At 40.6% G+C, this 26,299-nt stretch overlaps 1 long non-coding RNA gene across 1 annotated transcript; it reads left to right on the top strand.

Moving 5' to 3' along the window:
- Positions 1-854: 854 nt before the first annotated feature.
- LOC134227692 (uncharacterized) lies at positions 855-1,840 on the top strand. Its single transcript, XR_009983743.1, has 3 exons — positions 855-1,162; positions 1,502-1,615; positions 1,693-1,840. It is a non-coding gene; the product is annotated as an uncharacterized LOC134227692 (long non-coding RNA).
- The last annotated feature ends 24,459 nt before the right edge of the window (positions 1,841-26,299 follow it).

The following is a 26,299-nucleotide window of genomic DNA, read 5'->3' as shown; positions in this document are numbered from 1 at the left end:
ATGCCATCGCAGAGCAGCGAGCGAGAGTTCCTGCAGGAAGGACCGAGAGTGGAACAAGCATGCTCACAACATATGGCGGTAGATGCATCATGGCTATGCCCGAGTAGTGGGAAAGTTTAGTAAAGAGGCAATTTTTCTCACTTAAAATGATTCGCCGATTTATGTAAAATTTGAAACTCGCTCATTCACAAACGTAAATAAGAATTTCAGGGTCGTAGTTTTCTGATCAAACCGTGTTCCCTTTTCCAATTAGGAGTCTTGGAGTAACTCACTGTCCAACGGGAATTGGAATTAAGCAGAATACACCTCCTAGAGATAACCCGCGTAAAAGAAGAGTTTCCAAGAGAAAGCCTTCCCGGATAAAAATTTACAGTTCCTTGTATGGTATGATCCATTGGAATTCAATTGGTTGTATGGTAAATAATACAATCTATTGTACTTTTATTGTAGATTTTTCACGGTTGTAAAAATCCTTTATTGTACCTACTTTAAAAGTACAATACATTCAAATGTGACCGATACATTCTATAATATTTTAGTTGTTCGCTTATGTTTTATATTGCTCATCCATAAATTAAACAAATTATAAAAGTATTCCATCTCGGTGATCAGATAATCCGTTTTAAAGAAAATAAAAATATAATTTTAGAATATTTCATATATTCAAATAAACAAAAAACATTCAAATATATGTTTTAATTGCAGGTCTTGAAATATTCATGTTCTGATCAATTTAAATTTAAAAATTCAAAGGAACAAAATCTTTCACTTTTAATTTTACTTGGAGAATGACTGGATTTAGATGAGCGTGTACAATTTTGTTTGTGATTAGTGAGAAGCTGAGACGTGAGAAGACGAAGTAAACGAAGTGTTCCTTTTATAATCGTCTATCCGGTACAAAGTTAGTACGCTTTTTATATCGAAGTTGGATTTTTCTCCAGATACAGATCCAGATCCAGATACAGATTTTCTCCCAACTTCGGAAGTAGTGTGCTGGATTCGCCTAAAGATGCGCTAAACAACACATCAATTAGTTTGACAGATAACATTTCGGAAGAAAGTTCGGTTCGGAAGTCCCGACTTCCGAATTCTAAGTTGATGCTACGCCGACAATACTGATTCTGCGAGCAAGCAACGGCCGATCATTCCCCGCTGTACCGTGGTGAGTATCTATCAAGGTATTTATCTATATTAGTGTTATCATCATGATACCGGATCATTTTGATGTGGGATAAATCTTTCAACACGTAAAGAAAAAAACTTATAAATTAAAACCTTATAAGCAACAACCTATTCGAAAATATCAATACACTAATTCATTATGCCATCTGATGAATGATCCCATACCAAAAAGCAATAACATTAATAAGTTTTGGAATGTATGTGCCTAGTAACATTATTGTTTTTTACGTGAAAGACCTTCAGGAAGGGGTCCCTTGATTTACACCGCCGAAGCAGTTCGCGGATTTTTTTATTAACATGTTTCCTTGTTCCTTTTCAGAAATTGAATTAATGATAAAACACTGCTGCATGCCACCATCACTGATGATTCAATATCGTTCGGCGACTATCATCGAGCTATATCACCAAAGGGATACAATAAAAAATTAAACAGGTAACTTTTGTTTTTCTTCTCGGCTTATACTTTTTGTAAGAAACCTGACATGATCTTATAATTTACGTCTTCCACAGGAAAAAAATGCGAGCAGCATTAGTTACAGCGGCTTCAGTGAGTATCCAGTTTTTCGCGAGCGGTAATGGCCGCCAGCTTGCCTGCGGGTTAGTCTCTGATTTGACATTTCTGGAGGTCAACTGCACCCACCATTCGAGCATTTTGATCAATGTGGTATATAAGAAGGCTTGAATTCACTGAATCAGCATCTTCTTATATGCTACATTGGTCAGAATGCTCGGTGCGGTGGGTGCAGTTGACCTCCAGACACGTCAAATCAGAGACTGAACCGCAAGCAAGCTGGCGGCCATTACCGCTCGCGGAAAACTGGATAGCCGGTTGCATCATTGGCGACTGAAATCTACGTTTATGAATCCCGGTCTGAATAGCAGTTAACGCACTTAACAATACCACTAATAATTTTAATTTTAATTCGAACACAAATTGAACTAAAATCAGATTAAAATTAAATTAAAGCTGAATTGAATTTAATTAAAACTGAAGTAGAATTATCTTAAAAATATATTAAAAATGAAACAAAATTTAAATTTACTGATTACAAATAAAATTTAAAACTAAATTGAAATAGTACCAATAAAATAAATTGTACATCATTAAATTGAATTGTATTTTTATTGTAATATTGAAGTCGAGATTGAAGTGAAATTTATTTAAAATCCCATTGTATTTCTACTGTAAAACAATAAAAAAAATTTGAGAAAAAACATTTGAAACACATTGTTTTCTATTGTTTTGGCCTTCGAAATCACCCCATTGAAGAACCGTTAAATCAATTGTTTTGCTCTGAATTTTGTATGAAATTTTTTTGATTTTTTTATTGTAAAGATACATAACAACCCCCCTTTTTTATTGTAAAAGTCCCATTTACCATTCATTTAATCGTGGAAAACAATTGTCTCTGATGTGATTTAGTTGTTAAAATTCCATTACATTCAATGGTAATTTCTATGTTTTACATGGTGATGTAACAGTAAAATTTATAATATTCTAATCATATTTTTTATCCGGGTTTCCACCGTTTTCACTCAAAAGCTTAAAAAAAAACTATTTTCCCGAAACTACCAAAGCAAACAGAGGCGTGGAAGCTCCTTTATGAGCACGGAGAACGATATCCAAAACAAGATCTTATTATACCAAGGAGGTGCACGTTAAATGATAAGGTCTAGTACCCTTTTGACAAATAGTTGCGTAGAATATTGTTGATGATTTATTTCTGATTTTGATGCAAGATTGATGTTCTAGAGCCTGGTAAGTTGTATCCATGACTGCATTCCGAGATCAGTGGTTGACTTGAGTTCAGTGTTAGAAAATGCAAACAAAGAGTGAAACATGTAAGCAATGAGTTACGTAGAATATTGTTGGCGATTTGTTTCTGATTTTGATGCAAGATTGATGTTCTAGAGCCTGGTAAACTCTATCCATGACTGCATTTTGAAATCGCCGAAATCAGTGGTTTACTTGAGTTTAGTGTTAGAAAATGTAAACAGATAGTAAGAACTTGTAAGCAAGGATTTGCCTAGAATATCGTTGATTTTTTTCTTCTGTATTTGGTGTAAGATTGATGTTCTTAGGCATTATACAGCAGATCAAAATATTAATAATAAAATTGTTAAAGAGTAGAGCAGGAGGAAGATGTTGGGATCGAAAGGGGTATGAGTAAATATATTGACTAAATAAGAGGGCATATAGTCATGAGCACTAGATGCGAGAGGTGACAGTTCAACGAAGTGAGCATGCAGTTTTGTGATGTATTTCGCGGGAAGCAGTTGTGCTGTGGATCGAGCAGCAGCTGGAGACGGCTGATTCGAATGCAGCTGTCTCCTAAGGACACGACAACTACATTAGTTATTTATTAACTGAATGGGCCCTATGGACGTCACTTAATTCTAGGGTATACTTGCTTTTGGGCTTCTTGCTCGGATCCGGGACGACGAGTCACTAATGGCAGCTTGCTGGTCCAACAGCGGTCGGAAACGCTGGTACGAGGTACCCACGGTCAAATTTTGATGACTTGGTATCAGCCGACAATCAAAGGCGATTACGGCCGAACTAGGTGGAGTGCTGAAGTGGGTGGGTGTCTTTACTGCTGGGCTGTCGGGGGCCTCTATCTCTTCGACGGTAGGGGACACGCTTGACCTGGTGAAGCCGACGGGTCTTCGGCGGTACGGGCCGCTCACCACGGGATTCGGCGGAAGTCGGAACTGGTTGGATGGCTTGCTTGGAGAGGCCGACGGATCTTCGACGGCCCTGCCGCTCACGGTGGGACTCGGCGGAGGCCGAAATTGGTACGATGGCTTGACGGATGAGGCCGACGGATCTTTGGCGGTACGAGTCGCTCACGACGGAATTCGGCGGAGGCCAAACTGGTTTGATCGCTTGACTGATGAGGCCGACGGATCTTCGACGGTCAGGGCCGCTCACGGTGGGACTCGGCGGATGAGGCCGACGGATCTTTGGCGGTACGGGTGGCTCACGAGGAGACCGGTGTAAGCTCCCTGTGGGTAAAATAGGTAGAATAGTTATTAACTGCGAGGTTTCTGAGCCAAGTTACCATTTCTGCATTCGTATATCATGAGGCTAACACGATGATACTTTTATGCCTAGGGAAGTCGAGACAATTTCCAATCCGAAAATTGTCTAGACCGGCACCGGGAATCGAACCCAGCTACCCTCAGCATGGTCTTGCTTTATAGTCGCACATCTTACCGCACGGCTAAGGAGGGCATCTACATCCAAATTAGCTACACATTTAGGAGGATAAATAAAACAGCAAATGTCATCGTTTAAGAATAGAGGAGCAAAAAAGTCAAAATTTGAATCACTCTAATGCCCACTGCGGGACGTCAAAATCGTCATCGACGACATGAACGCTCAGGTAGAAAGGGAGGAAATATTCAGACCGGAAATCGAACCTACGACACATGTTTCTACGTTCTAGGCCCTTACAATCATGGGTTTTATGTCCGGACTCTAAGCACCGATAGCACCTATAATTGAAGGATTGTTAGTCCGACTCTCGTTGCGATCTATGGGATGGGTAATAACACTAATTCGCTGTTTCGTCATGAGAAAAAAGTTAAACCATGCACGCCCGGTGGCATATGAAAACTGAGGAGAATCGCGAATTGGACGACTGAAGGGACGTGCAGCACTCCGTACTCACTCTCCCGATAGCTACTGCAAACAATTGAAGATCGCACTTGTCTCGACCGGAGCAAAGCGCAGTACATGCGCATGAGCCACCGAACACCATTTAGATAATGTACCATTTTTGCGACGACTAAAACACCCCAAGTAACAAATTTTACTTTAAGGCACATCTAAAGTAGAATGTAAGCACCACTTGATAAAACCAGGAATAAATCTAAAATTCTTTCAACACCTTAATAAACTAATCATAAATCACCAATAAGCTCAATTTGGCCAACTCTACAAGAAGTTGTAGAGAAGAATATCTTAAAACTTTTTAGATCTGTGCAAAACGTATTTCTCATGGTTTTCAAATCTTCCATAAAACTATTTCAGTTCAATCAAAGTTAATTGCTTATGTGGAAGATATTGATTTGGAAAATGTATTGGAGGTAACCACTTTCCCTTCGATGGGACTCGAACCCATGACCCTACAGTACGCTAGACCATAGCTTCCCAAAGTTGGGGGGTCACGACCCCCTTCCATAAGATTTACACAGGCTGGGGGGTCGCGACGCACCACTTTGGGAAACTATGCGCTAGACTGGTGCTTTGACCAACTAAGCTACGAAGGACCTCCGTCGGCCTTCGCAACCTAGCGGTTACTGAACGAGCTCGAGATTCCCATATTGGACGCATAGTCAAATCACTCGCAATCCATTTTCTCAAGCCAATACTTCCACATGTGTATAGTACACGTCCACATTAGAGGAGCGTGAGTATTAAGAATGTCTGGCGGCTATACACATTCTTCATCAGCAACTGTACTGATCAAGTGAGATTGTGTAAGCTATTTGCCAGTCGGTCGTCAAGCTCAGACCCGACCGCATTGCATAGTTGCGTGCTCTTGCCTACGCAATGCGGACGCAGACAATAAAAAAATAAAATGAGCAGATCATAAATATCCCGACTAGAAGAGCATTACTAAAACTTAACACAATTTTAACATATTGTGATTTTTATAACTTATTTTGATACAATTTTGTTCTTAGTAGCCATTATCTTTCAAATGTTGTAACAGGATTTTAACATAATAAGATTTAAAAAATGCTTAATACCAAATTGCCCAACAGTAGACAATTAAAATAGACGTAGCAAAGTCTCCTGCCATAGATATCACAAACGCTGATATAATTTGAAAAAGTTGTCTAATTTGTAATGTTCTTAGTTTCATGTTCTTGAAAAATATTCCTATTCAGAAAAAAAAACTAATATTTCTGAATGTTGATCACAATCTGGAGACCTATCACGACCTGTAACTGCACAGTAAACAATATATTTTGTATCTGATTCTGTTATAAATTTCTAACAAAATATGTTATTTTTATGATAAAATTGTTTCAAAATTTGATAGTTTTTTGTTTCCAGTAGTGAAATTTTTGATAGAAATTTAGTTATTTTAACAAAATCCTGCACCATATTTCTATCAAATTTTGTTTTAAAAATTTTGTATAACATAATAAGGAACGTCCACAAATTACGTAACGCTTAGAGGGGGGAGGGGGGGTTGAGTGAAGTGTGACGATCCATACAAAATTTTTAGAAGCTTCATACAAAAAGTGTGACATAGGGGGGAGGGGGGGTTGAAAAAGTCCAATTTTTGCGTTACGTAATTAATGGATCTTCCCTAACATGTGATGATATAATTTTGATATGACCTTCTAGTCGGGATAGCTTTTTGAGGGACACCCTAATCCTGGTAAGTAAAATTACTCTAAACAAGTGAGCTTAAGAGCTACATGAAAAGTTTATATAGCAAAGTTGATAAGAAAAAGCTGCGCTACAACTTTGCAGAACACTTTATTCCTTATTCCGCAAATTAAAAAAAAAATACATTTTAAAAAATAGTCAACCCTATTTTTCGGTAACTCTATAATAAGGGCCCAAGCATCCAGAACAACTCAGTAGAACATTTTTTTTTCTTAAAAGTATGCTTTAGGCCCAAAATGCATCTTTTCTCGTAAATCTTGCAATACGATGATAATGATAAAACTTATAAAAAGTGTTAAAACTGTACATTTTTTATTTTTCAGAGGCCCTTCAAGAGGCTCGGAAGCCTCCTTTCAAGAGGCTCGGAAGCCTCCTTTCAAGAGGCTCGGAAGCCTCCTTTCAAGAGGCTCGGAAGCCTCCTTTCAAGAGGCTCGGAAGCCTCCTTTCAAGAGGCTCGGAAGCCTCCTTTCAAGAGGCTCAGAGCCTCCTTTCAAGAGGCTCAGAAGCCTCCTTTCAAGAGGCTCAGAGCCTCCTTTCCAGAGGCTCGGAAGCCTCCTCGCAAGCGGCTCGGAAGCCTCCTTGCAAGCGGCTCGGAAGGCGGCTTGCAAGAGGCTCGGAAGCCTCCTTTCAAGAGACTCAGGCCTCCTTTCAAGAGGCTCAGAAGCCTCCTTTCAAGAGGCTCAGGAAGCCTCCTTTCAAGAGGCTCAGAAGCCTCCTTTCAAGAGGCTCAGAAGCCTCCTTTCAAGAGGCTCAGGCCTCCTTTCAAGAGGCTCGGAAGCCTCCTTTCAAGAGGCTCAGAGCCTCCTTTCAAGAGGCTCAGAAGCCTTCTTTCAAGAGGCTCGGAAGCCTCCTTTCAAGAGGCTCGGAAGTCTCTTTTCGAGAGGTTCGGAAGTCTTCTTTCGAGAGGTTCGGAACCCTTCTTTCAAGAGGCTCGGAAGCCTCCTTTCAAGAGCCTCGGAAACCTCCTTTCAAAAGGCTCGGAAGTCTCCTTTCAAAGGCTCAGAAGACTCCTTTCAAGAGGCTCAGGAAGCCTCCTTTCAAGAGGCTCAGAAGCCTCCTTTCAAGAGGCTCAGAAGCCTCCTTTCAAGAGGCTCAGAAGCCTTCTTTCAAGAGGCTCAAGCCTCCTTTCAAGAGGCTCAGAAGCCTCCTTTCAAGAGGCTCAGAAGCCTCCTTTCAAGAGGCTCAGGCCTCCTTTCAAGAGGCTCAGAAGCCTCCTTTCAAGAGGCTCAAGCCTCCTTTCAAGAGGCTCAGAAGCCTCCTTTCAAGAGCTCAAGCCTCCTTTCAAGAGGCTCAGAAGCCTCCTTTCAAGAGGCTCAGGCCTCCTTTCAAGAGGCTCAGAAGCCTCCTTTCAAGAGGCTCAGAGCCTCCTTTCAAGAGGCTCAGAGCCTCCTTTCAAGATGCTCAGAAGCCTCCTTTCAAGAGGCTCAGGAAGCCTTCTTTCAAGAGGCTCAGGAAGCCTCTTTCAAGAGGCTCAGGAAGCCTCCTTTCAAGAGGCTCAGAAGCCTCCTTTCAAGAGGCTCAGAAGCCTCCTTTCAAGAGGCTCAGAAGCCTCCTTTCAAGAGGCTCGGAAGCCTCCTTTCAAGAGGCTCCAGCCTCCTTTCAAGAGGCTCAGAGCCTCCTTTCAAGAGGCTCAGAAGCCTCCTTTCAAGAGGCTCAGAAGCCTCCTTTCAAGAGGCTCAGGAAGCCTCCTTTCAAGAGGCTCAGAAGCCTCCTTTCAAGAGGCTCGGAAGCCTCCTTTCAAGAGGCTCAGAAGCCTCCTTTCAAGAGGCTCAGAAGCCTCCTTTCAAGAGGCTCAGAAGCCTCCTTTCAAGAGGCTCAGAAGCCTCCTTTCAAGAGGCTCAGAAGCCTCCTTTCAAGAGGCTCAGGCCTCCTTTCAAGAGGCTCAGGCCTCCTTTCAAGAGGCTCAGAAGCCTCCTTTCAAGAGGCTCTGAAGCCTCCTTTCAAGAGGCTCAGGAAGCCTCCTTTCAAGAGGCTCAGGAAGCCTCCTTTCAAGAGGCTCAGAAGCCTCCTTTCAAGAGGCTCAGAAGCCTCCTTTCAAGAGGCTCAGGAAGCCTCCTTTCAAGAGGCTCAGAAGCCTCCTTTCAAGAGGCTCAGAGCCTCCTTTCAAGAGGCTCTGAAGCCTCCTTTCAAGAGGCTCTGAAGCCTCCTTTCAAGAGGCTCAGAAGCCTCCTTTCAAGAGGCTCAGAAGCCTCCTTTCAAGAGGCTCAGAAGCCTCCTTTCAAGAGGCTCAGAAGCCTCCTTTCAAGAGGCTCATAAGCCTCCTTTCAAGAGGCTCAAGCCTCCTTTCAAGAGGCTCAGGCCTCCTTTCAAGAGGCTCAGAAGCCTCCTTTCAAGAGGCTCAGAAGCCTCCTTTCAAGAGGCTCAGAAGCCTCCTTTCAAGAGGCACAGCAGCCTCCTTTCAAGAGGCTCAGAAGCCTCCTTTCAAGAGGCTCTGAAGCCTCCTTTCAAGAGGCTCGGAAGCCTCCTTTCAAGAGGCTCGGAAGCCTCCTTTCAAGAGGCTCGGAAGCCTCCTTTCAAGAGGCTCGGAAGCCTCCTTTCAAGAGGCTCGGAAGCCTCCTTTCAAGAGGCTCGGAAGCCTCCTTTCAAGAGCCTCCTTTCAAGAGGCTCGGAAGCCTCCTTTCAAGAGCCTCCTTTCCAGAGACTCGGAAGCCTCCTTTCAAGAGGCTCGGAAGCCTCCTTTCAAGAGCCTCCTTTCAAGAGGCTCGGAAGCTTCCTTTCAAGAGGCTCGGCAGCCTCCTTTCAAGAGGCTCGGAAGCCTCCTTTGAGGAGTCCCGAAGGCCTCCTTTCAAGATGCTCAGAAGCCTCCTTTCAAGATGCCTGGAAGCCTCCTTTCAAGATGCTCAGAAGCCTCCTTTCGAGAGGTTCAGAAGCCTCCTTTCATGTGGCTCGGAAGCCTCCTTTCAAGAGGTCGGAAGCCTCCTTTCAATAGGCTCGGAAGCCTCCTTTCAAGAGGCTCGGAAGCCTGCTTTCCAGAGGCTCGAAGCCTCCTTTCAAGGGACTCGAAAGCCTCCTTTCAAAAGGCTCAGAAGCCTCCTTTCAAGCGGCTCGGAAGCCTCCTCTCAAGAAGCTCGGAAGCCTGCTTTTAATAGGCTCGGAAGCCTCATTTCAAGAGGCTCGGAAGCCTCCTTTCAAGGGGCTCGGAAGCCTCTTCTCAAGAGGCTTGGAAGCCTTCTTTCAAAAGATGCTCGGAAGCCTCCTTTCAAAAGGTTCGGAAGCCTCCTTTCAAAATATTCAGAAACCTCCTCTCAAGAGGCTTAGAAGCCTCCTTTCAAGATGCTCGGAAGACTCCTTTCAAGAGATTCGGAAGCCTTCTTTCAAGAGGCTCAGAAGCCTCCTTTCAAGAGGCTCAGAAGCCTTCTTTCAAAAGGCTCAGAAGCCTCCTTTCAAGAGGCTCAGAAGCCTCCTTTCAAGAGGCTCGGCAGCCTCCTTTCAAGAGGCTCGGCAGCCTCCTTTCAAGAGGCTCGGAAGCCTCCTTTGAGGAGCCCCGAAAGCCTCCTTTCAAGATGCTCGGAAGCCTCCTTTCAAGATGCTCGGAAGCCTCCTTTCAAGATGCTCGGAAGCCTCCTTTCAAGATGCTCGGAAGCCTCCTTTCGAGAGGTTCGGAAGCCTCCTTTCAAGAGGCTCGGAAGCCTCCTTTCAAGAGGCTCGGAAGCCTCCTTTCAAGAGGCTCGGAAGCCTCCTTTCAAGAGGCTCGGAAGCCTCCTTTCAAGAGGCTCCGAAGCCTCCTTTAAAGAGGCTCCGAAGCCTCCTTTCAAGAGGCTCGGAAGCCTCCTTTCAAGAGGCTCGGAAGCCTCCTTTCAAGAGGCTCGGAAGCCTCCTTTCAAGAGGCTCGGAAGCCTCCTTTCAAGAGGCTCGGAAGCCTCCTTTCAAGAGGCTCGTTACGCGCTTATTTTCATTTACAGCAAAAAAGGGGGAACCTTAATTAATGTAAAAGATCGAAGGAGTACCTATCAAGTAAAAGGTTGAGAACCGCTGATTTAATGCATTTGACTCATGAAGAATGGTTAAAAAAAAACGAATGCAACACCCAACTCGTGAGTTACTTGTAACTGGTGGCTGGTATTAGATTAGAATGTAGGTTTCATTTAGAAATGAAAAAATAGTTGTTCCCGACCACATAAGCGAGGAAAGAGATCGCCACTCGAAAGTAGGAAAATCACCTGTCTAGCGTACTGGTTTCGTGGGATCAAACCCCACCGAAGGAAGTGGTTACCCTCCAATACATTTATCAAACCAATTCATTCATATGTTGTGCAATTGCACAAATCGAGTTTCGGGCATAGTAATTGGCTTACAAAGTAAGCAGCGCCGTGACATCGAAGTTGTTGGGATGGAATTCACCATAGATTATCATGTCGCAACCTGCAGAAACCTAGCGATTTGCAGTTCGTTATCCTTTATTCGTCGCCAAGGTCTTTGCCGATTATATCGAGTCGTATTGCACTAATGGACTTGGTGTCACTTTTTGATGCACTGGGAAGGCCAAACAAGTAGTGTTGAACTCTGTGGGGTGCTGAAGAATCATGGCTCTGAATAAAAATGTTTCAGAATGTGTTAAATTTTAAACTCAATTTCCTACATTTCACAGGATGATACTAAAGTATCATCATCAGCAAGACGAGACATCTATGACAATAAAACTTCCACGTGCTCGGGTAACGGCGAAATAGTATAAAGCAGAAGGAACTCAGTAGTCCGCGGCGGATCTGCGTATTATTTTTGCAAAAAATATCATGTGCACCTTTTATGGGCTAGTTTTTTTTCGAGGCAAACTTTTTTTCTCCTGTGTAATTTGCATTACCATCAGCATGGCGGCTGTGTTTTTTTTTCGTGTGGTTCTAAAGCTTTCTACATCTAGTTTTTTTTCCTCTCGTTTTGGCTCTAGTTGCAAGTACCTACAATTATTATTTACAGCTGTTGAATTATACAAAATTACAGGGAAGTACAAACCATCTTGGCCGAGCACAAGATAAGCCTAAGCCGTCATGTAAATTTGGATTGAGATTATCCAGCAGTCCGGGTTAAAGTGGGAGGCAACAACGCAATTATCACCGTCGTTAAGTCTCACCATTTTTTGTTGATTTTCCTTTTTAACATTGGCTTACGCATAATGATACAGGGTGGAGGTTTGTATGGCACTTGGAAGTCCACTGAACATACGATGGACAAGCGGGGAATTTCGCTGCGAATTGGATCCAAGCACCTGCAAGACGACTATTGTAACTGTTGTTGGTTTATTATCATAATCACAAGCCGCTCGATCGTCAGCTCTAGCATTGTAGCACTGCAGCATGGATCGATTACAAAAATAATCGCAGATCATGATTTACCTCAATGCTTGTTTCTTTTTTTATAATATCTCACCACACTCGTCTTAATTCTCACAATGATGAAGATAAATTTGTGTTACTGCGATGTTTATAAATTTAAAAAAAATCAAGAGGAAACTTCGAATGACTTTCCCGAGAATTTTATGTGGCAATTAGGAACAATTTCTGAAAATGCCTCGTGTGAACAATTTCCTGTGGATATTTTAAAGAATTCTTCTACGGGCAACCATTACGTTTTTTTCAATTTTGAATTAGTTTCAAACTATATCTATTTAAGAAACTTACATTTTGTATTAGAATCTTGCAACCTTCAGTATATGCCAAGTTTTTAAACAGAATTGTAATCATTGTTTTTGTCGTGTATGTGGAAGGTTTGATTATAGATCGAATAAAACGACGCGAAATAACTTTCGACAGATACATCTTTTATTTTTCGATTCATAACCGATTCATAACTGCTCGAAAAAACATTCATAAAGCTTACATGAAGAACGCATTACAGTTTTCACATTGTATAATTATATCACTAGCTGGACACTTGTCCTACGCAACAACCCAATTATACGTGATGTGCAATCGCTTCCACTCCTGAGTGCATTTTTTGTAGCGTACATATCTGTAAAATAGACGCGATTGTCAGACTGAAATACCGCTAGACGATAAAAAGCCTAACATTTTGCTTCAGATGGTGTCTACAGGTGTTGCGAATCAGTACCGGAAACGGATTTATACCGACATCGACAGCGAGGAAGCATTGGGCGAAAAAAAAAATTCAAACTGATTCTGCATTCAACGAAGTAGTTTGTGTTTGTGTTTGGCGCGACACGATTGTTTGCGATTGTCATTTTCTGTATTCCAGCGAAAAGCAGGCAACAACAAGGGATCCTATTTTTTGTGTGACACGCTGGCAAACGGTAGTGATAACATTTTCGCTAGAGACGATAAATAAAACCGCCACTCATTTCATTGCTTTCGGTTCGAAACTAGTGGAACTTTTTCCGCATTCATGAGGGGATGATTCTCTGATTATGTCGCCTCTGTGCTCGCTCGGTTGGCATGTGCCAATGTAGTGCGGATGATACACTTTGTTCCGCGTCGGCACCCAAGCGTATGCAGTCCAAAGCTTGTGTAGGCATGGTTGACCGAGTTGGGAGGAACGAAGGACTTGCTCTGATGGGGAACCTCTTTGAAGTTTGAAAGTGGTGCATCGAGTGATAACGATTTTTTTTCTATTAGAGCTAATAACTATAACAAGGGCATTTAAATATCATTCCATTAAAAATAACCAGGGATTTTTTTCAGAGTAGCTACGGTTTGCATCAAGTTTCCAAGCTTAGTCGACATCCAAGGGATCTCAAAACAAGTTAAGAATAGTTTGAATTTACTAAATGTTTCATATTGAATTCTCCAAATCTATTGGTTTCTTCAAACTAATTTCATTTTTTGTTTCTCTCAAATTCAAAACTATGCAGTACTATGCACTTAAACAGAAAAATCAAGATCCTCATAGAGCGGAACCCGCAACTCTCCACAGCAAATAATTTTGAAAATTCAACGTGTAGAATTTCAGCTTATCCTACCAAACGAATTAACATTCGATATTCAATTAAATCATACTGAATTTTAAAAGCAAGCACAGCTTAAACTTATTTCGATTTGAAAGAATAGTGAGATCGATTGAATGTTACGTTTATTTACATGCTCCAAATATGTACATTAAAATACATTAAAAATCACAACATATTTTTATCTATGATCCTTCATCTCTAATCCAATGTAATATGATATAATTTTGAAAATTACCAACAGATTTTTAAAAAGTCAATTCATTACACGGAATTAGAATTTAAATAATAATATTTTCTCTTATTTCATGAAAACATATCATCAACAATCAGATAAATAGGGTAAATGTTCCTATTATTTATCTCATCTACGAAATCTTTTCTAATGGCTCTACTTTCAACGCGACGCTGGAAGCGGTTTATGACACATGACCCCTCAAAACCTCCAAGAGTGCCTCACATTTCCAGCAGTTGATTGAATAGATAAACTTCTAACTTCAATTCATACGTCATAAATTCTCCCACCCATCATAACCTCCAAAGTTACGGGGGATAGATAAATTTTGGTGGTACATTACGGAGTATAACTAGTCATACCATTTGGCTCAGTGACAGTGAAGCAGATGAACCCCTAACTCTTAATTCCAAGGTGTCAAAAGACCCGTTCTGACGTTCTAAAAGGTGACCTGTGGGGTACATTGACACCCTTCAACTGTTCATTACCGCGTTATGCAGTGGTGGACCAGATGAGGATACCGATAGCGAGGACCACATCACTACGGGGGACCTACACGGAAGAAATAAACTACCCAATAGTGAGTTTAATTCACCCAACCTCGAACATCCGTACGGGAAGCCAAAATTGAGTAAGTAGGGTCGAAGTAGTTTGCCTTTACTCCCGTGTTAAAAAAGTACCCAACGGAAAATTTATTTACCCAAATGTAAGTTTAATTCACTCAATTTCGACCTCAGGTAATACAACTTAAAATTGGCTTCCCGTATTGAACTGGCGTCGTTGGATTGTTTGGCTCTTTTGTTTTTGACAACAAAAGAAAGAGTGGATGAAAGAGAAGAGAAAAAATAACTCAAAAGTAAGTTTAAAAATACTCAATTTTGGGTACTTTTTTTCTTCCGTGTACCGAAGTCACCTCAGCAGTCGCCTGTAAACGGCAATGAGGATCACCGCAAGTCGGGTAATCTGCACGTTGATGGTAAAATAGACGGAAATCCGAAGATCATCAGACCATACCGCTGAGGGAGCTGCCCTTTCAGAGAGTAGCTGATGAGCCGGCACTGACTGCAGCTCCGAAGGCAGACTAAGCCACGATGAGGGTAATAACGCCGACAGAAATAGTGATTCTCACGGCCTCAATGATAACATTGGACAACAAAATCATAAAAAAAAAAGTTTGTATTCGTGAAGCTCATGTTCATTCATTTAATTTATTTAGTCTACATCTAAACAGATTACACTGAATCAACAATTTGACGCCACAATACACGGTTCTAGGCCGCATCTCTCCATTCTCGAGTGCGCCCCACGCTCGCCAAGTCGTTTTGCACCTGGTCTGCCCAACTCGCTCGCTGTGCTCCACGCCGTCTCGTACCTGCCGGATCGGAAGCGAAAACCATCTTTGCAGGGTTGCTGTCCGGCATTCTTGCAATATGCCCTGCCCATCTTACCTTTCCGGCATTCATTGTTCCTACACCAACTTCTATAAGCAATGACACCAGGCGCTGAGAATCAAAGGATCGTAAAATCCTTCTTGCATTTTATTTAATCGCAAGTAATAACAAATTGTTGGGAATAAATTTAGTGTGCAACCGTCACCCCTCGTATTCGAGACAACATTTATGTTGAGGCATAATGGACACACCATGGTTGTGTTATCGAATGTTTTTGTTTATATTTTTCGTGTTGAATAAATTGTATTCGTTCGTGAACAGTCCAAGTAACTGGTTGAGTTTTTTTTTTCTTTCGTCCGTCGTTCACGTTTTGTTTTCTCGTTCCGCTGTACGTTTGTTTCCACTGTTGTGCGCTCCCAACTAAAATTAGAAAACTAGATAAAATAGTTTCAAAGAGAAATCATATTTCGTTTTGAGTCAAATCGCAAACAGACTCATATTCCAAGCACATATCACTTGAAGATTTGTCTGAAGCACTTCGTTATTTTTGCATACAGTGGGTCCAAAAAGTATTCGTCTAGCTGCATATTCTTTAGTAAAATGTAAAACTTAGGCGCGATAGAAGTGAAATCAAAAAACTTTTTTCTTAATTTGGTAGAAAACTTATCAAAACATGATTATTATTCAAAAACAAATAGAAATTTCAATTACTTTTTCTGGTATGTAGAGAATATCTAAATTTCGTCATTTTCGCTCGCTCAAAAAGTATTCGTCTATTCAGATAATCATCGAGTAAAACACGAATATAATGTGATGTCTAGCGATGTCTAGCAACATTTTTGTCAATATTCAATGACAGATCAAATGATGTTTTTGTTTTGTTTGAACTTGGCGCGGAAAATAGAAGCACCATGGGTGGGAAAAGTAAAAAGATGAGTCCAAATAAAAAAAACTTATTCTACGCCTGCATGATTAGTGCAAGTTGACTTTTGACTTTGCAAGAAATGTGGATAGACCAAGGGTAGTAAGAATTCAACTATTTAATTGGTGATTGATCGCATCAGCGCCACAAAAATCTACCAAAACAAACAACAGAGTGGTCGTCAGCGATGATAAACTTACAACGATGAGCGATTTATTGTACGGAAAATTTAAAAAAATCCTCAAAAACGAGTTCACCCATAAAGGCAAGTGAGTTGGAGAGAAGAAGTGCTCAGATATGAACCAATACGAATAGAAATACCTGTGAAAAGTATGGGTGTAATGGGCGAGTATCACGGAAAAAAATTCAAGTGAGTCATCCAATTATCAAAAACCACTCGATTTCAGCTAAAAATATCGCTGGAAGAAGGATGACTTTTGGAATCAAGTCATATTATCTGACGAAAGCAAGTACAGCATGTTTGGATCAAATGACGGTGTATGATATGGCGGAAAAGGAATATTGAGATACAGCCGCAGAATCTCTTTTGAGCAGTAAAGCATGGTGGGGGCTCCGTCATGGTCTCTGAGGTGCTTGAGCGCAACCGGTGTGGGGAAATTTCACATTATTGAAGGAATTATGTATCACAAAATGTTCATCCGCATTTTGAAAGAAAATTTGAACACCAGTGCTGAGAAATTAGGCTTACAGGGAACATACATCTTACGAGGTGATAATTACCTCAAGCATACAGCCCAAAGTACTGAGCTGTAGCAACTCTATAATACCCCAATCAACTCAAAACGCCTCCTCAGAGCCCAGATATGAATCCAATTTAACTCCATTGGAAGGTTCTGAACGACAAACTTTTCGTGAAATTCGTGAAAGTCATATTTCCAACAACATCGAATTGAAATTAGTGTTGAAAGAAGAATGGAAGAATATTCCGTCCCCCGTTACTGCTAATTTGGTCAGTTCCATGCCACAAGAACTACAGCCCGTCATAGATACACAGTTGTTTTCGTTTCAAAAGCGCGCTAAACCTGAATAGACGAATACTTTTTGAGCCCGTATTTAATGAATTATTGTGTTTTGTTACTTTTGTTTTTGTTATTGTTTTATTTTTCTGTTTGATTTATAATAATAAAGATAAATTGATTAATTTGCTACACAATGTAATCGATAGTTTTATTTTTTTTTGCTTACTAGATTCTATCTGTGACATTTTCTAGAAAACACACAGCTAGACGAATACTTTTTGGACTCACTGTAAATAAATGAATTTTCTCGACAGGCATACATATCAAGGACATTATAATTGTCTAACATCGGAATAACGTTGAAAATATGCATTTTAGTGCCTATAAGTTGGTGTTCGGAATTTGAATCAAAGTGTTCGTGGTTTGAGACAATTTTTACCCATAGTTCGGCATATAAGACGAAGTTCGACAAAATAAAATCATTCAGTATTGATAGTTACAATAAATAAAACATGAATACCAAGCACCTAAATGAAAGTTCAATTCATTCGCTAGCTGATGGAAATTGATTTTTAATATTTTAATTCATGTGCCATAAAGACCTCCGAAGTAAAAAATATGCTGAAGTGTTCGGAATATGAACCAAAATGGTATGTGCAATACTTATGCAAAGTAGCAAAACAATCTAGGGGGGGGGGGGCTAATTTAATCCTAGGTGGGGCTATAGCGGGAGCGGGTCATTTGGCATAAAGACCATTTGACATAACGGACATTTGGCATAATTAACTACAGCGACAAAAGTGAGGGTCATTTGGCATAACTGGTACTGAAAAAATTTGGAATAGTGAATATAACATAATAAAATGCACAATCCTTTCGGAGAAAGCATGCATTAGCTGAGTACAGAGCGCTTGCTCGGATTAAGGAAATGGTAAATGCAAACTCTTTTTTAAAAGTAGGCGTTTGCTTGGATTAAGGCAATGGTGGGTATTGCCCTTCTTAAAAAGTTGATTCAGGCAATCGTGGATGTGATCCCTTTTTTAAAAGTAGGCGCTTGCTCGGATTACGACAATTGTGGATGTGATCTCTTCTTAAAATTAGGGCGTTCGCTCGGCATAAGGCGATGGTGGATGTGAGCTCTTCATTAAAACTAGGTGCTTGCTCGGATTAAGGCAAGGGTGGATGTGATCACTTCTTGCAAAGTAGACACTTGCCCGGCCTTCTTGAAAAGTAGTTGCTCGCCCAGATTTAGACAATGGTGGATGTGATCCATTCGTTAAAAGTAGGAGCTTGCCGGGTTACGGCAATGGTGGGTGTGATCCCTCCTTTAAAAGTAGGCGTTTGTCTGGATTAAGGCAATGCACACTGGTTCAGTAGCTCCCAAAACGTGCGTTTTTTAGTTTTCGACCTGAAAACTTCATTTTAGAGTCATGATGTCTTCAGAAGAGTTGAAGGGTATTTCTTGGGCTTTCTTTTGATAAGAAAATATCAATGATCTATCCACCTTGAAGGGCGGTATTAAATAAAAAAATTACGCACATTCACAAAAACATTGGTTGTCCTCTGCAATGTTATAAAGAATGTGAATTGGAACATCTTTTCTGAAGACACAATATTGGACAAACGGTTTTATAACGAATTAGAGCACGTTTTGTATGGATGACCCCTAAAACTCATATTTTGAGCAACACCTTTTCGAAAATGATTTTAGCAATATGGTTTATTCTAGAAAGTTGTGCATAATGACAAAAAACATGTTTGTCTAGACGACTACTTTGATCTTGAAACTTGTCAAAGTTATTGAGGAATCTTTAGAAAAAATAGTCAATTTTCAGATCAACACACCATGAAAAGCGGCAAGAGGCGGCAAGCCAAACAGCCACCATCTGAAAGATTCGGTTTTAAGCTACCGAATGCACAATGTTTTGTTTTGTTCCGTCGTACTTTTTGTTGCACTTTTTATTTGTTTACGTAACAGTTGTACTGAAAAACGTACATTAAGGCTATTTTAAGTTGATTCAAAACAATAGTGGAACACGACGGAACAAAACAAAACATTGTGCATTCGGTAGCTTAAAACCGAATCTTTCAGATGGTGGCTGTTTGGCTTGCCGCCTCTTGCCGCTTTTCATGGTGTGTTGATGTGAAAATTAACTATTTTTTCTAAAGATTCCTCAATAACTTTGACAGGTTTCAAGATAGATCAAAGTAGTCCTCTAGACAAACATGTTTTTTGTCATTATGCACAACTTTCTAGAATAAACCATAGTGCTAAAATCATTTTCAAAAAAGTTATGCTCAAAATATGATGTTTGGGGGTCATCCATACAAAACGTGCTCTAATTCGTTACAAAACCGTTTGTCCAATATTGTGTCTTCAGAAAAGATGTTCCAATTCACATTCTTTATAACATTGCAGAGGACAACCAATGTTTTTGTGAATGTGCGTAATTTTTTTTATTTAATACCGCCCTTCAAGGTGGATAGATCATTGATATTTTCTTATCAAAAGAAAGCCCAAGAAATATCCTTCAACTCTTCTGAAGACATCATGACTCTAAAATGTAGTTTTCAGGTCGAAAACTAAAAAACGCACGTTATGGGGGCTTCTGAACCAGTGTGCAATGGTGGGTGTGATCCCTTCTTTAAATAAGGGCGTTCGCTCGGCATAAGGCGATGGTGGATGTTACCCCTTCTTTAGAAATAGGTGCTCAACCAGATTAAGGCAATGGTGGTAGGATCACCCTTCATTAAAGCTAGGCCCGGAGCAGCACACATGATGCAAAAAAAATGCTGTGACTCATAGGCAAACGAATTTAGTCACATATGAGTTGCTGCAACCAAATTGGTCTGGATTGTGATGCTAGGGGTGGGCGGATGTGATCACTTCTTGAAAAGTAGGCATTTGCCCGTTTTAGGCGAATGGTGGATGTGATTCCTTATCATTAAAAGTAGGCGTTTGTCCGGATTAAGGCAATGGTAGATATGATCCCTTCTTTAAAAGTGAGCGTTTGGCCGGATTATGGCAATGATGGATGCAATCTCTTTTTTATAAGTAGGCGTTTGCTCAAATTAAGGCAATGGTGGATATTGCCTCTTTTTAAAAAGTAGTTGCTCGCCCGGTTGAAGGCAATGGTGGAAGTGATCCCTTTTTTAAAAGTGGGCGTTTGCCCGCAAAAATGCAATAGGGGAATTGATATCTTCTTCAAAATTAAAAGTGATTGCTTTTATGAAAATAGAAGTTTGTTCAGAATACGGCAATGGTTTAAGTGATTCGTCCTTTGCAAGCTGGAGTTTCCGTGGAATATGGTGGTAAATTTAATTATGGCCCGGGGTAAGGCAATGGTGGATGTTATTCCCTCTTTGAATGTGGGCTTTGCCCGGATTGAAACAATATTGAATTCCCAATATTGATCCCGTGCGTTGTCCCGGTTACGGCAATAATGGTGGATGTGATTCCTTCTGTGAAAGTAGGCTTTTGCCTGGATTGAGACAATCTTAGATTTGATCCATTCTCCGAAATTAAGTGTTTGTCAAAATCAAGTAAGAGGATTTAAAATTATTATTTTATTTTTTTAAGTAAGCGTTTTTCTGGAATAAATCAATGACGGAAGTGATCCCTTTCTCGGAAGGAGCCATTTCGTTTTTCCATCCTACCGAAAAATGTTTATCATCAGTCTAAATAAAAGATATTTTAGTTACTAGATAAAGATTGTCGCTGTCGTCGCTGTCCGAAACATCTTTTGCTGGCGAGGATAGGGGAGCTAAATGTCAAAGAAGGAAAATCCATACGATTTGACAGGTATGTACCACACATGTTTCGGACAGCAGAACAAAGGGAACAGTAGCGACAATCTTTATCTAGTAACTAAAATATCTTTTGTCTAAATCAATCAGAACATATCCTCGATCTACTCTAACTATGTAAAAAAAATTCATCACAAAACCCATTCCCTTTAAGGACAAGTGTCACAGAATCCAAAACTAAATTCACTCACGTTTTCAAGGGTACACCACTCAATACGGAGGCAGCCGACAACTTTAGTTTTTATTGTCTCAGCTTTTCAGTGTCGCAGCATGCGTGGAATAATAAAAAATGACAGTTGAGTGGTGTGCCCTTGAAAACGCTAGTGAACTTTGTTTTGGAATTCGAGATGCTTGTACTTAAGGTGATTATACAATCAAGCCATGTGGTGAATTTCAAATTCACCACACGGTTTTCTACTCCTATTATCAATAGTTCAAATCTAGCGTAATAATTTTCGTACAATGTTGAAATTAAAGTCGATTGTTTAGCATGAGTAAGCAAACGATCTACGGATGTTTCATCACCATGGGCGTTGTGGTTCTCTCAATTCGTGCTCTTGACAAATCACTAGAAAAAGCACGTGGTTTCCAAGATGGCCGATTTGTGGCTCTTTTGTTACAGTTCAAAATTATGCCAAATTTCCGTGATGCCGAATGGCCTTTATGCCAAATAACCTTATGTAAAATGGCGTTATGCCAAATGACTCAGACCCGGATATAGCCTCCCTTGTAACGATCATAGTTGGAAAAGTACCATGATAGCAGTCAATATGGCACCGAACCTTCCACGGGTCAATCCCACACCTTCCGCACTCCTCTCCCACCAACATTCGAATGCATCGAATAGCTTCGAACAAAAGTTTGATATTCAAATAACTAACCTGTTCAAAGCATATTTATTTACTTCCCGTGATATTGAACATGTTTCTTCAAAGAGTCCTATGTATTTTGGCTTAAATTATAGCATAAATCAGCAGTTTCGTGCCAATTTAATAGTTGTTTGGTGGGTTTATCACTGCACTTCACTTTTTCTCAAAGAGCAATGGAAAAATCAAGTTTTCACACACTTCTCCGCACTTGAGCAGCCCAAAATGCAAATTAATCTTCACTTTTTAAAATCAGTCAGTTATTTGAAGCAAAAATTTTTAAAAAATAGAAGTTTATCTATTTTTCCCAAAAAAAAAACAATTGAAGGGCAGATAGCGGAACGAATGTAAACACCGGCAACGGCAGCAGCAAACTAATAATTAGGGTGGTTCAAAAAATGGTTTATTTCATATTTTGGGTGTCGTTGGATTGTTTAGGGCTGGTTTGAATACGGGCTTACCGTGCACAGGTCGTTTCATGTTTGTATGACAGTTGATAAAGGCAGTGAAACGTGTAATTAAAAAAAAATGCCAAAATTTGTCTGTGATTTGTATCGCACCAGAAGCAGTAATGTTGAATTTTGAGTAGTTACGCGAAAACTCCGAAAAGATTAAGATTACCGATTGTTGGAACAATTGGTTAAGGGAACATCTTTGAATAACGTATCGCTTAGAAGGGAGAAGGTGGTTCGACTGAAGTTTGACGATCCATACAGAACTTCCAGATGCTTCATACAAACAGTGTGATATGGGGGAGAGCGGGGTATAAAATGCTATTTTTTGCGTTACGTAATCAATAGGATCTTTTCTAAGTTGCGGTTTTCGTTCAGTAAATTCTCTGGAATATTGCTTTCAGCTATGTGGGTTCTCTTTTCGCCAGTATTTGGAGGGGAGGCTTGTAGTCAGTGTAATGAAAGGTTTGGTTTCCCATTCTAGTTTTCATACAAACTTGAACCAGCTTGTGCTCATCAAGTTTTTGTTCAAATAGGCTTTTGCAGTACATTATTACATTAGTACATTTGTATTCTTTGTTTTTATAAATACGACACCAATACTACTATAGTATGTGACAGTTTTTATTGTGCCAATACTTTCAATACGATTCATACGGTAATTTTTATGTCTACAACTTAAAGCAAATAAAAGCTATTCTTTACTCATGTTACAGAAACTTGGAAACTTACTATTTGAACATGGTGCAACAGTGTCCGGTGCTTAGGGACAACACAGCAGAAATCCAGATTTTTCTGGAGAAATTGAAATATTCTTACGTTAAAGTTGTGTAACAATGTCAGGAAATCCTGAAGAAATCAAAGAAATGAACGTAACAAATCGCAACGCCGATCCACGACACCGCCGCTGGCCTAATGGCTTCCGGTGTGAAGCCGATATTTCTGATTTCTCCTGTAGGGGAAGGTGGGTAGACTTGATCCCCGGGGAGACTTGATCACCCCCTGTTTTATCGAGAACTAAAGTAGTTTTGTTCTAGCGTATTTTTTAGTATAGATCCTCTAGACAATGACCTTTATGTGGTGAGTTATTTTTTGGATTGAAAACCTTATTTATTCTGCAGGGCGGTTTGTATGTTTTGACCTTCCTAAAGAGTTTTTTTATTGGCCACGAAAAATTTGAATAACTTTTCATAACAATGACCAAATGCTTTCGTTTTTTCACAGCACAAAGCCATAAATGTGCTTAATGATTTGTACTGATGAAAATGTCCATCAAAGTTTTAGGATATTTGGATTTGAAGTTATTGCCTCATTATGGGGACATTTGATCCCCCATTAGTAGGGAAATAGATCAATTCATTCGTACACCTGTTGTTGGATATCTTCAAATATAGGCTAGATGGATGCCTAATACGATTTGTGATCAAATTGGATCTGCTACACGGATACTTGTGCAATTTTGTATTGGCGCTTGATGCGATTTCGCAGGTCCCGGACTTACTAAACACAGAATTACTCATCAAGAAGGTCTATTATAAAGAAAAACAATAAGAACCCATACAAAAATTTGGCGAAAAAAAATCAAAAAAATATAAATCTGTTCTCAGGCAGGCTTCTAATTTTTTTTTGTAGATTTGACAGATTTGATTAAGTTTTGGCAGGAAAAATTATTTATTGCGTAGATATCATAGGATGCAAAGGGGATCAAGTCTCCTCAAATTTTAAAATTGCATGTGCTGTCGAATTCAATAACAAAAATCGTTCATGTATACGCACAGCAATTTGAAAATGGCGCGTATTTTGAAGGAAAAATATTTTAAAAATCTGAGGGCACCTTTCTAATTTTATCAAAGCAAGTTTTTGGAGAAGGAACAATTTCCCCCGAATATTTTAAAAGTAGATTTTTGACAACACTCTAAAAAATTGATTGTGTATCCATAACAACAATAATTTAAGGACTGTCATACATCAGTAAAGTTAAATACTCAGCGTGTCAATCGGTGAGCAGCAAGCCATGACTCGGCCTCTTCTCGTCCGATCTCCGTGGCGTGCACACGCACCGACGGAGAGCTGCTGTCATCGCATTTCGCTGAAGCCATTTGGAGCCACACATTTTGGCGATCCTACCAGGTTGTTTTTTGTATCCTGACGCCGATTTCAAAAGGTGAGTTGAATTCAAGTGGTTAATATGCGAAAAGGTACAGTATTTAATTTTAAATACGGAAAGGAATCACAACCATTTCAACAAAGCGCGTCTGGGAGGCCGCTGGAAAATGGATTGTGGTTTGTAAAATCACAAAGCGCGTCTGGGAGACCGCTGGAAAGTGGATTGTGGTTTGTAAAATCTCAAAGCGCGTCGGGACGACCGCTGAAAAATGGATTGTGGTTTGGAAAATCACAAAGCGCGTCTGGGAGATCGCTGGAAAGTGGATTGTGGTTTGTAAAATCACAAAGCGCGTCGGGACGACCGCTGGAAAATGGATTGTGGTTTGGAAAATCACAAAGCGCGTCGGGACGACCGCTGGAAAATGGTTTGTGGTTTGGAAAATCACAAAGCGTGTCGGGACGACCGCTGGAAAATGGTTTGTGGTTTGAAAAATCACAAAGCGCGTCGGGACGACCGCTGGAAAATAGATTGTGGTTTGTAAAATCACAAAGCGCGTCGGGACGACCGCTGGAAAATGGATTGTGGTTTGTAAAATCACAAAGCGCGTCGGGATGACCGCTGGAAAATGGATTGTGGTTTGGAAAATCACAAAGCGTGTCGGGACGACCGCTGGAAAATGGTTTGTGGTTTGGAAAATCACAAAGCGCGTCGGGACGACCGCTGGAAAATGGATTGTGGTTTGGAAAATCACAAAGCGCGTCGGGATGACCGCTGGAACATGGATTGTGGTTTGGAAAATCACAAAGCGCGTCTGGGAGACCGCTGGAAAATGGATTGTGGTTTGGAAAATCACAAAGCGCGTCGGGACGACCGCTGGAAAATGGTTTGTGGTTTGGAAAATCACAAAGCGCGTCTGGGAGACCGCTGGAAAATGGATTGTGGTTTGGAAAATCACAAAGCGCGTCGGGACGACCGCTGGAAAATGGATTGTGGTTTGGAAAATCACAAAGCGCGTCGGGACGACCGCTGGAAAATGGTTTGTGGTTTGGAAAATCACAAAGCGCGTCTGGGAGACCGCTGGAAAATGGATTGTGGTTTGTAAAATCACAAAGCGCGTCGGGACGACCGCTGGAAAATGGATTGTGGTTTGGAAAATCACAAAGCGCGTCGGGATGACCGCTGGAAAATGGATTGTGGTTTGGAAAATCACAAAGCGCGTCGGGACGACCGCTGGAAAATGGATTGTGGTTTGGAAAATCACAAAGCGCGTCTGGGAGACCGCTGGAAAATGGATTGTGGTTTGGAAAATCACAAAGCGCGTCGGGACGACCGCTGGAAAATGGTTTGTGGTTTGGAAAATCACAAAGCGCGTCTGGGAGATCGCTGGAAAATGGATTGTGGCTTGTAAAATCACAAAAAGCGTGTCGGGATGACCGCTGAAAAATGGATTGTGGTTTGGAAAATCACAAAACGCGTCTGGGAGACCGTTGGAAAATGGATTGTGGTTTGAAAAATCACAAAGCGTGTTAGAGAGACCGCTGGACAATGGATTGTGGTTTGGAAAATCACAAAGCACGTCTGGGAGACCGCTGGAAAATGGATTGTGGCTTGGAAAACCGTAAAGCGCGACTGAGAGACTGCCGAAAAAAGAGTGGACAATTTAGAAAGTCCCAAGGTGAGTCCGGGAAGTATAGATTTTGGTTAACATAAATTTATGTCAATTGTATAAATTGGATACATAAGACCTCAAGTTTAGCTTATGGTAACAAAATCTGAGAGGTATGCAGAACTATCATATGCGGCAAAGATGTTTGAAAAGTGAAATCGATTACATATCTTGAAGTTTATTTTGGCATTTACTGACTTAGTGGTCATAGCAGAATTTCCCGTTGAATCAGATATCCGAAATTCACGAAGTTAAAAAAACGTTTCCAGCTTTCACAAAGCTATTAGTTTGAATTAGTAAAAATCTAAAATTGAGGTATCGCTATCTTTTTTAAATAAATATCATTTTCTAGGCGGTTGTTCGGAAGTTTAACATCGACATGTTGG

Source organism: Armigeres subalbatus, chromosome 1 (assembly GCF_024139115.2).
Source record: "Armigeres subalbatus isolate Guangzhou_Male chromosome 1, GZ_Asu_2, whole genome shotgun sequence".
Classification (NCBI taxonomy): Eukaryota; Metazoa; Arthropoda; class Insecta; order Diptera; family Culicidae; genus Armigeres; species Armigeres subalbatus.
The sequence above is the reverse complement of the archived record's forward strand: the minus strand, read 5'-3'. Positions and strand labels throughout refer to the sequence as shown.